Below are 21,332 nucleotides of genomic sequence, written 5' to 3'. Positions count from 1 at the left end.
AATTAAGATCATTACAAAGGAGGAAAATGAGACTAAGAGAAGATAACTTGTTCAAGCACAAGCACCAAATTGTGAACTTGGGTGATTTTGGCTCCAGCATGACTACTGTTTGACTATACAGAGCAGCCACAATATATGCTATTACTATGTTTCTGAAATCTCTTCCAGAAAGGGAAGCAGTATCCCTTTTTTGAGACAGGAGCAGAGCAGCAGCAAAATTAAAATTGCTTGTGAATTAACACAAAATAAACAGTGTTTTCAAGGATATTATTATAGGTTTTTAGTCCAACTGTACAATGAAAGGCAAACTAAGGAAAAAGGAAGGATGAACCACTTTTGGTGAATTTCATCAGAACAGAAACAACCTTTGCCTAAGATGTAGACCTGCATGAGTGCTAAGTCACTTCAGTCATGTCCGACTCTTTGTGACCCTAGGGACCATAACCCTCCAGGCTCCTCTGTCCGTGGGATTCTCCAGGCAAGGATACTGGAGTAGGTTGCTATGCCCTCCTTCAGGGGATCCTCCTGACTTAGAATGTAACTAATGGCACAGTGATAACACTTATTTCAGATAGGTAAATTCCTCTTGAATTGCTTTCCTCAATAATAAAATTTTTTTAGTGTACCAGCTATTAATAAGACTCTGGCTTTGCTAAACTAAGCCTGCAAGACAGTGTAGTCTCTAAAGAGTTGCCAAAGTGAAAGCCTCATGTGATACACTAGAATGTAGAAGCCAATTAAACACAAATAGTATAAACAATAAGAACAACCAACTTGTATATGCCTCCTATACAGTAATTTTTTTCATAGCTAATAATATGAAAATATTTAAATGAAGATCCTGGATAAGTAAGATTTTTATTCTGTGATCCTTTAAGCAGAGTAATTCCTGAAAACAGAGAAAAACTGGAAATAATGAAGCATTTTGATATTAATTGTAAAATTGGTCAATATTCTTTTAAAAAGTAACTGATATCCTAACATCATATAAATAGCAGAAGCACAATTCATGACATCACCTCTGGACTGAGATAGCCTTGCTCTGCCCTAGGTTGTATAGCAGTACCTCGACCTTTTTAGAGCAGATATTAAAGTCACTTCATTGATTTAATGTGTTGGGTCACCTTCAACTTTATCTGTAAACTGACATCAGTAGTCTGATTTACTATCATTTTAAGACTTAGTTTGTGCACTGACTGTGAAACCTACTGGGCAAAACATAAGGAAAAGGGAAAGTTATTCCAAAAGAATTTAAATAGGGTAGCATTATGTTATTATAAGCTTTACAGTTGTACATGTCTGTCAAACAGCTTGCTTTGTTTTCAATTATCTTTTGCAAAAATGAAATATACCTGATTTTTTTTCATAAAAACGCATGGAAAGACAATCAACTTTCAAAACACATTTTTAAAATATGTTAGATACATTTACTATAACTGCACAAATTATGTGAAAATCTCATAAGCTATATTTTTAACAAGTATAAATACATTTCCACAACTATGTAAGATGAAAATGAAAGTGAAAGGTGCTCAGTTGTGTCCGTCTCTTTGCAACCCCGTGGACTATACAGTCCTTGGAATTCTCCAGTCAGAATACTGGCGTGGGTTGCCATTTCCTTCTCCAGGGGCTCTTCCCAACCCAGGGATAGAACCCAGGTCTCTGGCATTACAGGCGGATTCTTTAACTACTGAGCCAACCATGGAAGCCCAGATAGCTTTTATTTACATCTCCTAAGTTGCTTTTATTACTATCATTAATATTAATTCATCAAAAAGGGCATTAATTAAATTTTATAGTTTTGTTTTTTAATTTTACATTGAGCCCTAAAATTATGGCTAGGAGAAAAATGTTAGTGGTAAATACTTGAGATTTATGACAGTTTTTACTTCTCTTAACATAAAAGATGGTTGAAAGTATACACAATATCTCTATACATGAATCAGCAAAACCATTTACATAATGAATATTGTGAGGTTTTGATTTCTGAATAAAATTTCAGAGTAAACTTGATATACTGCTAATATATAAAAATGAGTTTGCTCCATCCACATGTCAACTTGCCTTCAACATAGTAAGCAGCACATAAACACAGGATGAATTGAAGTGCACTCAATTTTTACTTTTATTTTTGCATGAGCTCTTAATATTTCTTTTATTTTTCTTTGGTTTTTTTTCTTGAATTTTTATATCTTCAGGTTTAAATTATATGGAAAGGAACATAGGTAACTGGTAAATATAAAGCCTAAAAATAAGGGCATCAAATATTACCAAACATAAGTACTATGCTCATTAATCAGGTAGGTACAATATTTATTCACATTATATTTACATATAATGTGCTTAATGTATATAATTATTTTATGATAAACCTTTGTTACAGGAATTTCTTTTTTCCAAGACTAATAATTTAAGTAATGTCTTCAATCTTTGAGAGTTTTTATAGTATTTGGAATAAAAAACAATATATATAAATATAAAAACAAAATGGTTTTGGTTCTATTCATTAAATTTTCTATTTTTTTTAAATTCACATATATCTGTGTCATAATTAATCATATCTTGCTTTTGTTTGCAGTAATTGGCACCTTATTAACCATAGTCCAAACTGTCCAAATCTTATCCCTCTGCTGTTAGTAAAGATCTGCTAGGGAATTGTTCTTATCAAACTGATTCTATGCCCAAATGAGAAATGAATTCCTAACCCCTCTTTCACCTTAAAAAATGCTAAGCCTAAAATTAAAAAACAAATTAAAATGAGTATATTTAACTTATTTGAAGAATTTTCTTTTTGAAACTGACATGCTACACCGTTTTTTTAAAATTTTCTACACATTTTGTTTTTTTCATTTATTTTTATTAGTTGGAGGCTAATTTACTTTACAATATTGTATAAAAAAATCTCTGAATTTCTTTCATAGACATTTAGGAATGCCAAGGAACATTCCTTTTTAATGTTTGATAGGCCTGATTCCCCCAGGCCATCTATTTCTCAGCACTAGGACCACAGAAGCTAATACAATTGTTTTCTTTTCTGCTTTTGGAGTCAGTGCTCAGCAAGCAGCAAGTATACACACTCATTCATCTTTTCCCTTGTTAAGCAACTGCCTACTAAAATTTTACAGATTTTATTCTGTAAAATCACAGAAATGAGAAGTTAATTTTAACTGTGCACACTGAAATGTTTATGACTCCAGCTAGTGTCTTTGTATTTGACACTTGTAAACTCATTTTTTCCCTGATCTCAGAAAGGAGTCTTGGTCTTCTATTTGGTTTTTACTTTTAGTGTTTTCTATTGAGGCAGAGAGAAAACAACAAACAAAAGCTTGGCTTTTCTGTATTTGTCTAGTGATGTAAAAAATAATAAAGATCCTTACACAGTATTTCCTGTTTATGACACACAGCTCTTGTTCAGAGGGAACTGGTTCAATGAATGGAATCATGAGATAAAGAAGAAAGAAGAGCAGGAGATAAAGGAGGTAACAGCACCCCAAGATTTAAATAGTGTCAATGATCTGGAAAACTCAGAAAGACTTTTAGGCTTGTTGGGATCAAAATCCTCTCTAGCAGTTCCCTGTTCTTTTTTCTCCTAAAACGCATTTACTATTTTTGTATTCCTGAAGTTTCTATGACCTTATGACATCAAGTTTATGGACTCAATTTTTTACTGTTATCAAAAAGATGGTGACTGCAGCCATGAAATTAAAGTTACTTACTCCTTGGAAGAAAAGTTATGACTAACCTAGACAGCATACTAAAACGCAGAGACATGGAAGACCCAGAGGGATCGGGTGGAGAGGGAGGTGGGAGGGGGGATCAGGATGGGGAATACATGTAAATCCATGGCTGATTCATGTCAATGTATGACAAAACCCACTGCAATGTTTTGAAGTAATTAGCCTCCAACTAATAAAAATTAAAAAAATAAAATAAAATCCATAGAATTGCAGAAAGTTGGGGAAAAAAAATAAAAAATAAAAAGCAGAGACATTACTTTGCCAACAAAGGACCATCTACTCAAGGCTGTTTTGCTAGTAGTCGTGCATGGACGTGAGAGTTGGACTATAAAAAAGCTGAGCGCCAAAGAATTGATGCTTTTGAATTGAGGTGCTGGAGAAGACTCTTAGATTGACCCTTAGATTGCAAGGAGATCCAACCAGTCCATCCTAAAGCAAATCAGTCCTGGATACTCGTTAGAAGGACTGATGTTGAAGCTGAAACTCCAATACTGTGGGCCACCTGATGCGAAGAGCTGACTCACTTGAAAAGACCCCGATGCTGGGAAAGATTGAGGGCAGAAGGAGAAGGGGACGAAAGAGGATGAGATGGCTGGATGGCATCACCGACTCACTGGACAGGAGTGTGAGTAAACTCCGGGAGTTGGTGATGGACAGGGAGGCCTGGCGTGCTGCAATCCATGGGGTCGCAAAGAGTCGAACATGACTGGGTGACTGAACTGAACTGAAAATATATTCCATAATGGGGGAAACATTATTTTTTAGAATAAGATAATTATGTTTTATTTAAAATAGACTCCAATTTCTCTGGTGTCCAGTGGTTAAGAATCTGCCTACCAGTGAAGGGAATCTGAGCTCGCTCCCTGGTCCAGGAATGTCACATGTGCCACAGAGCAACCATGCCTGTGTGCCACAAGTACTGAGCCAGTGCTCTAGAGCCTGGGAGCTGCAACTACTGAGTCTGTATGCCCCAAATTTGGGGCCTGCATGCCTAGAGTCCACGCTCAGCAAAAAGAGAAGCCACCACAATGAGAAGTTCACGCACCACAATGAAGAGTGGTCCCTGCTGCCACAACTAGAGAAAGCCTGTGCACAGCAAAAAAGACCCAGTGCAGCCAAAAAATAAATGAAAAAAAGAATAGAACCCAAGATATATCTATGACAAAAATTTAATTATATTGAATAGTGCAGAAAATGCTTTTCCAGTCAATTTATTATTATTATTATTATAACTTTGGTATCTAATAGACATGCACTTCATGTTAGTTAGCAGATTGCTAATTTGTTGAATTGGAATAGAATTATATGGTAGGTAGAACTAAGAAGTTTATATGGGACATTTTACTCATTGCTACTTGAAATCTGATTCAATGGTGAAATTCAAACATGATATATCATTTTTCATTATAAACTTTACCTATGTAGTATCTTACAATAAAGTATAAAATAGTATATATCCTTCTTGATTTCAGTGCTAAGAAGTTTTAACTTTGTGGAACTGGTTTATAAATGATGTATAAATGAAAAATATGTGCCCATGTTTCAGAAATGCTAAAGTAATATTTGTCTACTGCCCATATTTTTATAACACACAGTGTTGCATGTTCTGTAATGAGCCATGCTGATACAACAAAATTCATAAACTCAATGGATTTTGAAACTGAGATAAAAATTTTAAAAATGTTTATAAACCTTCAACACAAATTCTTCAAGGATATACAAGCTTGATTTCTTCATTATAATTAGGAAAAGATAACTTGAACAAATAATGAGTTTTACTGACTTTATCAGGTACAGTTTCAAACCCAAACTTACACAGAGGTATAGTAAAGAACACTTGCTGAGAGATCATTCTGCATTATACTATACTAAAGGTAATTGGCTTCTTATGCAGCACTTCTCAATACTGGAATCTTCAAAGCATTGTTATTTAGAGTGAATTATGTTAGGACAAAGGGCTAATATAATCAAAACAAACATTTCACTTGTTGATGTTATACAAAGTAGATCATAAAAAAGTTTAAAACATGTTCCCATCTTTAAAGCAGCTTATTATTTCCAAGTAGGAAAACTATTTTTTGCATGGAGATATCTGGAAGCATCATTTGGGACAAAAGTATAATGTCAGCAAAAGTATAGAGATGGGAAATGTAATGACAGGCTTGATGTAGGCTGTGGCTCAATCCACAATGTGTACATCGGTGTAGTTGCAGAGGAGCCTTGAAAGGGTTTCTAAAGGACAGTTATAGAACTCCCTGGCATGCTGCAGAATCTGAAATGTGTTCTTCAAACAGCCGGAGCCATTAGAACTTCCAAGGCAAGGAAATGGCATGACAAGACTTAAAAGATTTGAGAGATTATTGAAAGATTATTCCATCAGAAAGATTGATACCTGGGAGAATACAGAGAGATAAAGCAATCTGGAGATGTTATTCTAGTGAAAGATGCCCTAAACTAGTGCTGGGTAAATAAAATTTGGAATACTGGTTTCAAAATGAGAGGACATATTTGTCGAGAATTGTTCCTGTGCTTGAAGCCTTTCCCAGTCTACCCAAGTCAAACTGTCTCCTCCTCATTTTAATTCCACTGTATCCTTTGCACATAGCAGAAGAAAGGGAAAATAATGTTACTTACAAAGTATCTCAGACTTTTCACATTATGTGCATTTTATTTTTTCAAGAATTTGGCAATGCCTCAAATCATCTTTAATTGACTTCTTGCTGCTATGTGTTTCTTGGTTTCAGTTAATATGTAAAGGGAATAAGAAAAAGACCAATTTAATAGACTTAAACTGAGGAAGGGCAAAAACAGAAGCTTAAGAAATGTTTTATTAAATATATAAAATGTTCAAAGTATCAGGCATAAATTAAAGCAAAAACAAGACACTTTTCATCTACCCCACCAGGTGCAGCATGAGAAGTTTGGTGTGCACAGGGCTGCGACTGTGGAGAGGCAGACGCTCTAATACTCTGCTGGTGGGAGCACTATTGGAAACATCCCTGTGGGAGGCGATTCGGCAGTAAAACCGGTATTCTAAATGCACGTTCTCACCGACCTGGCAACTCTACTTCTACATCTACCCACACCCGTATAAAATTGTGTATTTAAGAATTTTTATTTCATATTCACTCATATTTGTTTGTAAAACAAGTTGACAAAGAATTTCAAGTCAATAATTATTTATATAAACTATGATATACTCTCATTATGGAGTAGTTTAAAGTGTTCAAAAATTGTATACCTTTTTGAATTGTAATGCACACAACCAAAATTATTTTAAGAAAAAAAAAAAAAAGACATACTGTACCAGCTTCATAAAAAATGTAGATACAAAGAAAGTCCTGTTGAGGATGACTATTTTTGAGAGGAGCTAGAAGACATTTCAGGGCTTATATTACATACTTCTTACACTGTTCATTGTCAATGCTATGATGTTAGGGAAAAAAGATAACAACGGTGTTCATTCTTTACATTCTGAGTTGTCAACGCTGCTTTACTCCGCAGTGGCCAAGTTGATAATGCACCCAATGGAGCAAATAATTTGTACTCAAACATAAAGTGTCTCAGGATCATATTTAAAATAATTGTCGGACAGCACTACACTCTTTATCAATGAAGGGCTAGAGAAAAATATAAGCACCTTTTGTTACTGGAAAGTAATTCCTTTACAAAACAATGGCTTTCTAAATTAATCCTTAATATGATGTTTCTATTATTTTTACCTAGAGAAAAATTAATAAGAAGATATATATTTTTTAATTTGTATTTTCCTTTTTCCTCTTGAGAAAACCTGAATTACCTTACTGTGTTTGAAGTAAAAGGATAAAAGAACCTAATTATAGAGTAATTTCTTCAGATAAAAAAGAAATTGATCTCAGATAGACCATTTATCTAAACACTGGCTAAAGGCAAATATTAACTAAATAAAGATTAACATTTGGAAAAAGTAGTTAACTTGAAAATAAATCAAGATAGTTGTCTTAACTTTTAAGCATCTATTAAAATTGTAATATACAGGAGGCATCTGATCATGCAGAATATCTAAACAGGGAAAATAAGAATCAGAGTGAGAACACTGAATAATTTCTTTATTCTAAATTAGTATTTATCAGAACTAGACAATATATTTTAACAGATGGCATTTGTATACTCAATCTTGGAAGATCAACCATACATTTATATCTAAAGCCTCTTATAAGACAACTACAAGCAAAAAAGATGAAAAGACACTTTCATTTCAGGTGAAATATCAGCTCCAGGTATTTTGAAAAGTATCTCATGATATGAATACTTACTTAATCACATCCTATTGAACAGTGTAAAATTGCTTTCTATCAGCTCCCTCTCCTGTCTGCTTTGTAGCTTTCTCCATCTTTCATTTTCCCTCTCTCTCCACTATTTGCAGACACAGTATAGCTTGACCACACCTTTTTGAAAGACACTAATTTTTTTTTATTCATTCCTTCCATTTTTTAAATAGTGTGTCAAATCTTCTGCAACAATAAAATGATCTGTATATACTGGAGGAAGTAGCTGGATTAGTTTACAGATACAAAGCATATACATATTTAAAGTAGCATACTGATCATAAATATGCTGATAATAACTTCTTGTCACAGCAGCCAAGCCAAGAAAAGCAATATACCAAATATTACTTTATAAAAATATACCTGTAAAATGTTTACAAAAATGAAATCTTTTTATTTTTACTATTAAATGACAATTCACAATTTAAAGATACACATATATATTTGCTTTTGAACAAAATTTCAATTCTGCAATTTTTTCCTGGAATCCTTTACATTTCCTCATTTGACATATATTAACATTTTGCATTACAAAGAGTTACCTTTACATTAAGTAATCTTTCACCTTCCTTCTAAACATCCACGTCATTTCTGCCTCTCCTCTCACCAACGAAAAAAGACTTTGCCAATCCCTAATTGAAACTTCCTTCAAGTCCCAATGTTTCTCCTTTTACCTGGGAGGTCAGTTAAAACCATCCCCACAATGACCATTTCTGTTCCTCCAAGGTACTTAGAAATGTGTGAGCAATACCTCAATAATTATGCTTATTCATACATTTTCTTACGTTTCTTATTGTGTTCTGACTGATTCTTTTCCATGTCTCCACTATCAGAGATCAAAACTTTCACTTCCTTCAGATCTCCAAAAGTAGTGGTACTATAAACACTAATTTAAGAAATATCTACTGAAGTAAAATATTCAAATGAAAAAGAAGATACACAGAATAATCTTTAAAGGATTTTGGTCTATACATCTCAGTATCACTGTCCACAGTTAAAACAGCATTGTGCCTCACACAAAGAATATTTTGGTAGACAGATAACTTACAGCTTATATGTTAGAAGGAACTGGAGTAAAATCAAAATTTCTTCCCAGGTTTATGCTTTTGATGTTTCTAACATGTCATTTTTTTTGTCACTGAAAAGTCACTTTTTTTCTTTTCTATTATCACAACTGCATGACATTTTACTATTCTAATGTTGCACATAAATAAAGGTTAAGTAACTTTTCTAAAATTACACAGCTAATAAATTGTAGAGCCAAGACTGAATCCTAAAATTCAAACACCAAATCCCCTAATGCATACTGCCTCTTTATATTAGATATAGTACTATAATTATTAAATGGAGAAGGCAATGGCCACCCACTCCAGTACTCTTGCCTGGAAAATCCCAAGGATGGAGAAGCCTGGTAGGCTGCAGTCCATGAGGCAGCAAAGAGTCGGACAAGACTAAGAGACTTCACTTTCACTTTTCACTTTCATACATTGCAGAAGGCAATAGCAACCACTCCAGTGTTCTTGCCTGGAGAATCCCAAGGATGGCGGAGCTTGGTGGGCTGCCATCTGTGGAGTCACACAGAGTCGGACACTACTGAAGTGACTAAGCAGCAGCAGCAGCATAATTACCAAAGTAACGTTTACCACCTGCTTCTGTTACTACTATTACTATACTATCTAGTAGGGACTGTGTAAGCAAAGCTTCACAGCCTCACAGTTAATCCACCCCTGCAAAATGAGTATTGCCAACATCAATTCCATACTTAATAACTGAAAGAAATCAAGCTTATTCATAACAACATAATAAGAACTGCATTTTTTCACAGCATCTAAGCCACATTTACTACAAATCCATCTATATCATTAGAGACTAGATGGTTCTAAGATACTAAATTTAGCACTATAATGAGATGCAGAAAAATACAACATTCATTTAAAGTGGTTAGGTGAATCTTGGAACCAAAGGTACTTCAGAATAACTTAGGCACTAGGAAGTAAATGCAGCAATTAGAGAACCAATGCTAGCATGAAACAGTGTATGCCGGAAAGGCGCAGTAGGAGTAAACTAACAGCTGTCTCCAAAAGGAGAAATACTGAAAATCTGTACCTCAGCTGTATATAACTCTTAAATGCACATTTCACACTGAATTGTATTCACCCTATGTGCTTATTTCCTCCACCAGCCCATGAGCTACTTATTTCGCTTTACATTCTTACTTGACAACAACTGCCCACTAGGGACTATTTGAGTTAGGGAAATGATATAAAAATTAATTTGAATGTGAAAAGAACTACTTTTAGTTAATTTTACTCACTGAAGTATAAACCACCAAGACCACATTAAGGACTGAAAAACAAACATACATAGCCATATGTTTTCAAACACACTTATAATAGTAGATTTTCATAAAATCAATTCTGGATCATTTAACTTAAATCTCAATATTTCATATTAAGATTACTGTTCTCTGAAAATTTCACAGTTAAGTTGTAGGTGAGTAAATATTTAAACAAAGTAAAAGTTCAAAGAATATTAAGGATCATTTATACTTTGAAGTTTGAGAATATATTTTATATTTTCTATGAGAGTTATTTGCAATGTTTGGTTGTATGCATGTATTTATGCTGCTAAGTCGCTTCAGTCGTGTCTGACTCTGTGCGACCCCAGAGATGGCAGCACACCAGGCTCCCCCGTCCCTGGGATTCTCCAGGCAAGAACACTGAAGTGGGTTGCCATTTCCTTCTCCGATGCACGAAAGTGAAAAGTGAAAGTGAAGCCGCTCAGTCGTATCCAACTCTTCACGACCCCATGGACGGCAGCCCACCAGGCTCCTCTGTCCATGGGATTCTCCAGGAAAGAGTACTGGAGTGGGGTGCCACTGCCTTCTCCAGGTTGTATGTATAGAGTAGAACAAATCTCAGATCAGCCATCGATCATTTCAAGCAATCTTTTACCATCTTTGTACATGTATCTTATTGCCTTCAAATACTCAGTATTTAAAGAAAAAGAGTTGTAAAATATGAAGTCACCCCACATGGACACACAAAAAATTTATTGTCTTAATTAAACCAAGAAAAGTTTGAGAGAAAACATCTGCAAAACTATTATTATAACAGGAACCCAGCAATATATAACTGCCTTTCCACTCAGTTGCACTGTGCCAATTTTACAGTTCAGCATGTTCAGCTCTACAGATGAAAAATTTTACCATATTTTCTAAAATAATTTACATCATGTTTTTAAAATTAAGCACAGAGAAACTCTTGTTCAGAAATGATGATAACTAAATACTATTATTGGCTCAAAAATGCTCTATTTAATTTCTTTATTACTGTAACAGTAAAACTAGAATTTATATAAAACTTGATATTTGAATTAAAAAATATTGCTTGTTTCTAAAAAACTTTTGTTTCACTTTCTGTTTTGCATTTTATTAAACGCTAAAATTGTTACTGTTCTAAGGGAGCCCATAATTTAAATTTTATCCAAACTTGTCAAGTCACAGGAATATTCTCTCCTCACATTTCTCACTGATTTTCTATTTAATTTAGTGTATCTCTAAACATGAATTACTGAAGAAAACAATTGCCAATACAGGGGAAAAATATTAACAAAAGAAACAAAAAATACTTTCTAAATATACTGTAGAAAAAAACAACTACAATATTTTCCTCCTTGGGTTCCCAGGTTTCTTAACTGAAACTGTCAAAAATCTTCTCCCATTTGATTCAGCTGTTGAGTGCACACTAAGTTCATTGTGAAAAAGTTCACAGCTAGCAATTAAATTGTCTAGACGTTCAGCTTTTGGTTAAGAGAATATGGGCATAGCTATTTTCTCTGAGTTAATATAACTGGATTATTAATTTTCTTGTCTTAGAAATTGTAAAACATTAGTTTTACAGATGATCAACGGCAAAATAATATTACGTACATCCTAGTTTTGATTTGAGTAGAAATCAAAATAAGATTTTCACAGCAAAAAAACAAAAGGTATAAACCACAAAAAGCTCTAATTTAGACATTAAAGAAACCTCCCATTTTTCCATCAAGTGTAATGCTAAACATATAAATCTTAACTACTCTTTATGTCAAATAAAACACTAGCTCTGTAAGGCTCCTCCCAACACTTTCATTGTTGTTGTTCAGTAGCTAAGTCATGTCCAACTCTTTGCGACCCCATGGACTGCAGCACACCAGGATTCCCTGTCCTTCACTGTCTCCCAGAGTTTGCTCAAGTTCATGTCCATTAAGTCGGTGACACTATTAAATCATCTCATCCTCTGCCGCCCCCTTGTCCTTTTGCTTTCAATCTTTCCCCGTATCAGGATCTTTTCCAATGAGTCAGCTCTTCACATCAGGTGGACAAAGAATCAACACTAAGTGGTATTATTTTGTCAACTTTTTCTAAATGTTCTCATTATTCATCATCAATAACTCATGAGATGTGTGCTTATATTTAATGAGATACTTATTTTAGCCTTAAGAACTCTCCATCAGTATCTCCACACACTGCCATTTGAAATTAGGCACTGAAACAAGAAGAGTGCAAAATTACAAAGTATCAATTTTATTATAAAAGAGATAACATATAAATTTCTTATCACTATATATACTTAAAATTGGCAAAATAAATCATCACTACCAAATAGTTTTATTAATTTTTGAAAATAAAAGACTAACCTAGTTTATGTCTTTTAGAAAAGAATATAAAGAGATAAGTTTCAAAATAAAAAAATAAGACAAAGCCAAACTCTAACTAAGATTAAATATGACATTTTTCTAAGGTTTCAGAAATATTGGGGAGGGGCACTTAACGTTATTTAGATGCCTAGGAAACAATTTTACATTTAATGATGATAAATGCCAATTAAATAAAATTTATTTCTAGAAAACTATAATTATTTTTTATATTTCCACTGTAATCTGTATTTTCCAAGAAATATTTATCTTAATCACCAGGAGTTTCTTATTATTCTGAAAGTATAAGAGTAACTTATCAAATATTGTATTATTTAAAAGTCAGTTCTTACATAAAGCTGAAACGGGAAAACCTAGTAAGTTTAAAATTAAACTCTTTGTTACCTTCGGCTTAGTTTCAGAAAACTTTGTTCTCTAATACTTATAAATATGAAATTAAATATCTGAGAAAATAAAGATGAAACCTCATACACTTAGAAGTAAATTTTTCACCAAGTAAATGTAGCATTTCTCTACTACTTACCGACTAAACGCAAACTACTGCAACTAGTGAAATATCTGTGAAAACACATTTAAAATGTGTTTTTGACTCTAGACATTATAACTGTAATTACTGTATTATGAAATCTCTCTCAATAAGAACCTCTAAATTTTTAGCCTCATGATGAATATTTCTGCCAATATTATGAGTATCAAGAAAAAGAGACTTTCAATCTACCTTTTATCACCTAAGTGATCAGCAAAATTTCTCTTTCTGAACTCCATATGCTATAGTTACTTTACTGGATAATAACAGAAAATGAGATGATCTCCTTGAGCATTTAATAGCTATAAGGATGATAAGGAGCAAGCAGATTCTTATTCCCCATCATAAAATGTTTATTCATATAATTACACTTTTCCAGTCAATAGTCACAAACAAGAGTTTTCTATTACTCAGATGAGTGAAATGCTTTCTATTTTTTCCTTGCCTGATACATAGTTTCTTAAATTTTGGATAAAATTCAAATTAGTCATTTTAACCATAGTCAGGTTCATATTTTAGTAAAGACACAAACTGTAAAGGTATGCCTGTGGGAAAGCTTATACACATACATTAATACAATATGTTAATATCTTGTTTTCTTTCAAGATTTTAACTTTTTTGGTCTATACAAGTGAGTATAAGAAATATTTGGAACTATGAGTGAAATAAGAGAAAATGTGCAAGTCCTACTAAGATCTTTTAAGAGAAGTCTACTTGTTCAAAATAAAAATTGGTATCCACAGGGAAGCAAGGAATCTTCTAAGTGACCACTGAGAAGACCAGAATAAAAATCCATTTTGCACCTGTGTTGTGAAATCCATCCAATAAAACATTTTTGGAACTATTTACAAATGGCAGTGATCACAAGAAACTCCAGCTCAAGAAACACATGGTAGAATAACGTGACTATACTTTCTAAAGTTGCTCACACCATACTGTTTTATATTAGATTAAGAAATGGTGGATTCATTGATTTTTTTTTTCTATTTCCCAAAAAGGACAGAATTTTTATTATTTTTCAGAATTACCTTATGGCCTATTTCTAGAGTTCCATTTCCCTGTACTAAAGAAAAGAGCCTCCATTTTTTGACCAGCTCCAGTATTTTTGCCTAGGAAATCCCATGCACAGAGGAATACGGCACACTACAGCTCATGGGGTCCCAAAGTGTCGGACATGACTGAGCAACTAACATTTTCAGTTTCAGTAAGTCTTATGAGCTGATGATTCCACTGAAACTTCAGAAGTAAGTCAAAAATACAATATGCAATACTCTGGAATATGAAATTAAAGACTGTTTAACTTAAGGGGTTGATAAGGATGAAAATGTTCAACATTTACCATATATACAGATTTATAATAAGTAAAAATCAAATGAAGTTAAATATATAGTCTTATATCAAGTTCACAGGATATAATTTTAATTTAATGACCACTTATTAATAAATAAAAGAATTTAATATCTTTCTAATAAGCAAATAAATAATAAAGCCATTTAAAAATTCCTCATATCCACATCAGTGCAATACTACCAAATTTGTTATATTCATTTTCATGAAAATAATTAACTTAAAAAACTGTAAAAATATCTAAGAGGAATATTAACTGATAGCATTCCATATATCAGAACCTTTTTAAACTATACTTCGAATATTAAAAAATATAAAGCAGGAGCAGTTACTTAAAAGGGTCTGAATAGAGATATGGGACATTGTTCCTAACAGTTATTAACCCTAAATCTTAAGTGTTACAGAGTTTTTGTATACTTCATTACTTTTTAAAATGCACCAGTCTCTGATGTAGAGTTATTGATCACAAATGCTCAGAAAACAGACCTCGCAAAGATCCCACTGCTTTGAGCTTCTGACCAGCCTCTTTCCTGCTATAAAGCGCTAAAATGTTCATGTAACATATAAGCACAACCTTGTAATACTAATTTAAAATATCTTGTCACAAATAAACCTCTCCCACTTTATGTTTGTATCTTTAGTAATAAGAAATAGATGAATAAATCTGAGGTCTTGAAGTTGGAATTTTGAGATATCAAATAATATAAATATACAGGCCTATTTAAATTAAGACTAATGAATTTCCAACCTCTTAGTAAAAAAAATTGTTTTAACCATATTTAAAAAGAGAGGCAATTCAAGGACTACAGGTAAGCAAAATAGGTGTGGAAGGATGGAATCGGCATCTCACTATATTTTAAGTATCTTGGTCTCATAAAATTCCTTAGTTTTTAATGGTTACAGAACAGTAAGCTCCTCTATAAAACTTGGTCTTAACCAAAGGAACTTAAATATAGTTAAATCAACTTTAACCTAGAACAGTCATCCAGACAAGTTTTCATCCTTTTTTTTTTTTTTAAATTCCATAAAAGTATACCTTTCTGTTGTAGCTAAAAGACACACTCCCAGGACGACTTGGCTAGCACCACATGCTTGCTCTTTCTCCATCTGGAGAGCCCTCTACCCTTTACTGACACCCTCTGGTCCTGATCACTAAGTCGGTTTTGATATTAAACCACACTCCAACCTCTTCCCTGGAGGTGGTGAAGATTTCCTAAGCCATTAAATAAAAAAGATATATAAAGGATTATATATTAACCAGACTTGGTCCATTTTTAATAGTGTCACTTAACTGGACACATAAGATTAAACATTCACAAGAAACTATTTTTAATTATTTTTCAAATAAACATAGCCCGTATCTACATTCAAGGTGTGATTTTAGCTTATCTTCCTAACTAAATAAAGATTTCAGACCACCTACTATTTGAAGCATTACTCACTTTGGGAAACACTACAGTATTTTAGAAATTCATTTAAAAATCACACAACTGTAGCTTCTCAGATGATCTATTTTCAAATGCATCCTCCTATGCTTGTGCCTCACAATTTACAAGCAAAATCTGGCATTCAGTTAATCTGTTGGGGTAATGTTCTTTTTTCTAAGCTTTGAGAACTCAAACTATCTATGCAGCTGTGTATAGAATCAAAGAGAACTTAAAGTGAATTGCTTTTCCTCCTCATTTTTTAGTTTTCAGATGTTTTAAATAAGAACAATTTAAAAACGCCACCAATCCTTGCACAAAACATTGGCACTTATATTGTAACAAACATTTTATTGATTTACTATTTTCAAATACACTTTCATACCATCTCACCACACTCCAGTTACTTTTCAAATTCTATTTTATTTTTTATATCTCATTTCCTTTTTGTAACTTTGAATTTTGGGCTTTGTTTTCGTCACTAATTTAGATGCTCTTAATAACATCTTTTACTTTTTATTCGTTTCATGTGATGTATTGTTAGATAGTTATAGTGTTTTTTCCACTTGAATCAAAGGAACATATACCTGTCAATTATGAGATTCAATATACTACTCCACATAAAACTTATAATAATCTGAATATGAAGTAGGAAAATATGCAAAGAAACATTTGTGAGTGGCTTAAAATTCATTACAGGCACTTTGAAAAAAATAATGACCTAATCATTACTAATTCTTTTATGTTTAGAGTCACAATATTAATCATGATGAACTCTTTAAGCTTGCTGTGATAGTCATAAGTTATTTCTGCAGTCTTGTTATAGTTCAACAGTAAACAAAAATACCTCTATTGATTTGAAAACTTGACCCACTATTTGTGTGTAGTTTTTAATGCTAGTATTCTAATAAATATCTATTTCTTTCATCCTATTTCCAGTTAAAATAGAGAATCAAAATAGAAGTATGCAATCTTTAAATGATTTTGTCTTTTAAATTAACAGAAAAAGCAGATGAACTGAACACAGGTTAAGGCAACTCACAAACAGTTAAAAGGTTTTCTTTTTCTTCCAAACCTGTGCTTTAATTATCACATTGATTATAGTTTTCATGACAGAGGTTATGAAATTTAAAAATAAAATAATTCTAAAACATTTAGTGAATGCTTGTATTTTCAAAATAAAGTTAATTAAAACAACTGAAAAATTTTGAGGTTGTCAGTGTTATTCTTAACTTACTGTATACTATGTTCATATATATGCAAATTAATGTTCTCTCCAATTTTTCAACAAAAAACTCAGTAAGGAGTTTTGAGTATATGTCTGAGCATATTTTTATATTCATTTAAAAAAATTTGTCACCTTCCTACACAACACTGAGAAAACACCTTAGCATAATTCAAGATACTTGTTTGTTCAGTCTCTCGAACTTTGTAGAACTCCACTTATAGAGCATTTCTACTGAATTTTAACAAGTTATCGCACTGCCAGATGTCCAGTGATCTAGGCTCTATTCTCACAAACACACTGCTCAGTCAGAAGACATACATTCAGTACCTGAGAAGGACAGCCTATTTTCTGAACATTTAGTTTCTCTTGCAGACAATTTCCTACCCTCTCCTGACATCTGTCACCTTCCAGTTCAGTTGTAGGAACTGTTTACTCTCATTCTGAATGACATTACTAGGTACACAAATAGATTATGCTTAGCGTTGCCTCAACTTTTCTGACCTAAAATCCCAGCAGAGAAAAAGAGCACATTTGATTTCAAAGAAGAAGAAGGTTTGGGGGGGGGGGGGGGAGGGGGGCGGGGAGGAAGAGCAGCTTTATGTGACAGTTTTAAATTCTGGCAACACGGCAAGAAAGGATGGCTTTGCAGAAGCGAGCGTGTCACAAACTGTCAGCGCCTGGGAAGCCAAGTGCACAATCGCAGACAGCAGTCACCGGCGAAGGAATGTCAGCCACTTACCAAGGAGACGCCAGGCTCCCCGTCCTTCCTCCACGACTCTCAATTCCCGTCTGCCATCCCCCTGCCCGTGGACACAGCACAGACAAGAGCCGAGACTCAGGTCCACCCCAGCCTGTGGCAGGAGACCAACTGCGGAGTTTCGAGTCCTTCACAGAGAATCCTCCAGCTCGCCCGGCCGCTCCCTGAGGAGGGGACGCAGGTAACGCATCCTTCCCGCGCGGCGCTCCCACGGCACTTCGGCGGCCGCCTCCTGGCCGACACGCTCCCCCGCTCGGTAGTTGGTTAAATCGGGGGGCCGGAGCGGCGCCTCCCCCGGCGGGCGCGTCCGGGGCCCGGGCGTCGCGGCCAATGCGTCCGCGCGGCTCGCGCGCCGCGCCTCTGACTGGCTGTGCGCCCCGCGCGGCCCGCGCCCGCCCCGCCCCCCGCGCCGCCGCCGCCCGCGTCTCCCGCCGCCGGCTTCAGTCGGCGCGTCCCCGGGCGAGCAGGTCCCCACGCCCCTGGAAGGGATGTGTCTGGGTCTCAGCGTCTCACTCGTCCGCCGCTATTTCCCCCGCGGCCCAACTCCGGACCCCGCCCCGCAACCTGCGCGAATTTCTGTCAGAGATTCCAGCGCGGCCGCGGCGGACCGCGCGGGGCCCCTCCGCTGAGTTCCTGCGCCGGCCGCCTCCCTCCTCCCCGGGTCCTCAGAGCCCCGGCGCCTTTCCCTCACGAGGCGGCACCGGCTGCTGCCTTCCCTGAGGCGGGCTCCTGAGTGGACTTTCCCACTTCGGAGAATCCCCTCAGGTCCTGCCTGGGAAGCGCTTCTCTTTGTTTCTACACTTGAGAGTTTTATCTCAGGGCTCTTAGACGCTCTTGTGCTGGTGTCTCCCTGACTCCCCGCCCGCCCCGGCTCACTTCGAATTGACCGAGTGGGCTTAGCCTCAGACAGCAGCACCCTTTCCTTTCTGAATTTTTCCTTTCCCGATGGATGTAACTGGAAACACAACACAGGTAGTAAATCCACAGTGTGGCAGCTTTAGTGCCATTGTTCAGCCAGTCCCCCTCCTACTTTTCCTGAGTCCTTCTCGAATTCTCTCCCCTCGTTGGATGTAACTGTTGGTTAAATTATGCTACATGTCTTTAGCAACCTATTTCCATAGATGGCGGGGTTAGCACCTGTCCGTAATGAGACGGCAGTCCCACCCACTGTTCGCTGCTTCTCCCTGTCGGTCTCCGGAACTGGGAGCGAGTCTCAGGTCGCCCCCGCTGCCGGCCGGCGTCCGCCTCTCCTGCGATCTGAGTCCGGCCTCACCCTCACCGAGGCTGTTTCTCCTGCTCACTTAATCCCCTGATGGGGTCTGACGGCTCTAATTGGCGAGGCGAGTTCAGTGTCGTGCTGCCTGTAGCTGGAAGCCTTCCTGCCACTAGCTCTGTGTTCTCTATTTTGCAGCTTTTCTTGTAATTAAAATTAGTCTTTTTCCTGTTTCTTGGCTTCTTCTCATTCATCCACACATGTGGTACAAACAGCCAGTCTCTGTTTTTTATGGCTACCCTCAGGATCTGGGCTGCTTTCTTGTTCCATGGCGAAGAGAAATGTGTGTCTTCACATTTAATGCTTCTCTACCCTTTCGTACTTTTTTATTTTCTTTTCCCCACTTTCCAGTAATTAGGTTATTTTCTTTATGTGTTAAATGAGGGATTGTTGCTGAAATTCGACTTCTCTGGGCTTTTTCTCTGCTTCGCTGGCTCCACTCTGGAGTCAGGCTGTTGGTTCACGGAGAGAATCACCAGGACTTTTATAACCTGTTTAAATATATTACGAAATAGATTCAAAGTCTAAAAGCTTAAAGCATTTTCTTTTATTGTGCAGTGGGGTTTTTGTCTTTAAGTGTTTATTATAATTGAGCACATCCAGCCTTAATGGGGGATACAGAGGCTGAGCTTGTTTATAGTTTGCTTCACTTCCTAGAACACCTTTGTATTACATGTGATTTGATAATTTGGCATTTGAGTCATTCTCTCATGTATTTCATGTATTTTCTTTCAACTAGTTGTTTCAGAAAGGATTTAAATTGGCCTACAGGAATTTTTTCAACTAAAAAATTAATCAAAAATGTAGGTCAGTCTCATCAAGACATAGGGTAAAGTGGTAATAGTAGGAGAGATACGAAGCCAGGAATGAGGTTTCAAGAGAAAAATCCATTTACATATTGTTAAAAATGGCCCTCTCAATGTACCATGAAGATAGTAGCCAATGTAAATAAGGAAACACTATCAGTCACATGATTCATGGCACCCCCTACAATTAACATGGATAAGGAAATTTATGTTTCCAATAATGTGGGTGGATTAAATCTTTTTTCCTTTTTTAATAAAGGCTTATATATAAAGACTTATATTTTGATTTTTATATAGTAAGTGATATTGTAAGAATGGGCCAGAAACATTTGTAACAAGATGACATAATGAGACTCTAAAGGGTATCTGATAATTTAGAGAGGAAGAAAGGAAAGGATGAACCTGGTTAGTTTCTGTTATTTCAAATTTAGACTGTTAGCTTCAAGTCTTAATTTAAGGGTCACTGGGTTATGTGGACACATTCCAGCAAGATTTCAGGATAGGTGACTTTATATTGTTCCATTTTATGGTATTCTATATTAATACTATATATTATATGTTCACATTCCACTCTTGTGTTATATGTGGCTATATGAGCCTTTTTTTGCTTCAACATCTTCCTGAAATTTTGAGAATTTTGCTATGATGGACTATATCTTTGTGCTGTATATTTGAAAAGTATGAAAAGTAAGTATTTATTTATTTAGATCATGTTCACCTTGGTATCCTATTACATCCACAGGGTTCAGGAATATGCAGTTAAACGTTTGAAATTAGAAAAAACAACTGCATAAAGTAGGAAACCAAAAAAAAAAAAAAATTTTCCTTGTAATAGATCTGCCAAGAGGAAACTAACTCCTCTGTTTTCCAAATTTTCTCACATGCATCAAAACTAAGATTTTCTATTATTCTTATGTGAAAATGGGATTTTAAAATACTGTCTTCACTTACAATTGTAATTAAAAAACATTAGTATTATTCGTTACCTCTTATAAAATCCTGATGCTGTTTCCTTTGAAAAGTCATTATTAAAACATTTTATGATTCTAGTTCAGAATGAAAGTGACTTCTTTTTTTAATAACCAGTTCATAGTCTACTGTAGTGGCAGTTGAACATTAAATCAATTAAAATATCATTTGTAAGTGAGTTAAGTGGTTTAGTGAGTCATTTTCTTCATACTCTGGTTAGGGTACCTGGACCTAGCTGTCATGTTGCTTATCTGAGCTTG

The 21,332-nt window shown here is 35.3% G+C and overlaps 1 protein-coding gene across 1 annotated transcript in view; it reads right to left on the bottom strand.

Annotated features, from left to right (window-relative positions):
* CNTN5 (contactin 5) overlaps positions 1-18,266 on the bottom strand; it is a 1,527,443-nt gene extending 1,509,177 nt beyond the window's left edge. The window contains exon 1 of the mRNA XM_065944251.1: positions 18,007-18,266. The gene's annotated coding sequence lies outside the window, so the exon portion shown is untranslated. The remainder of the gene's footprint in view (positions 1-18,006) is intronic.
* Positions 18,267-21,332: the final 3,066 nt, after the last annotated feature.

This window comes from Muntiacus reevesi, chromosome 9 (genome assembly GCF_963930625.1).
Source record: "Muntiacus reevesi chromosome 9, mMunRee1.1, whole genome shotgun sequence".
Lineage (NCBI taxonomy): Eukaryota > Metazoa > Chordata > Mammalia > Artiodactyla > Cervidae > Muntiacus > Muntiacus reevesi.
This window is presented reverse-complemented; position numbering and strand designations above follow the sequence as displayed.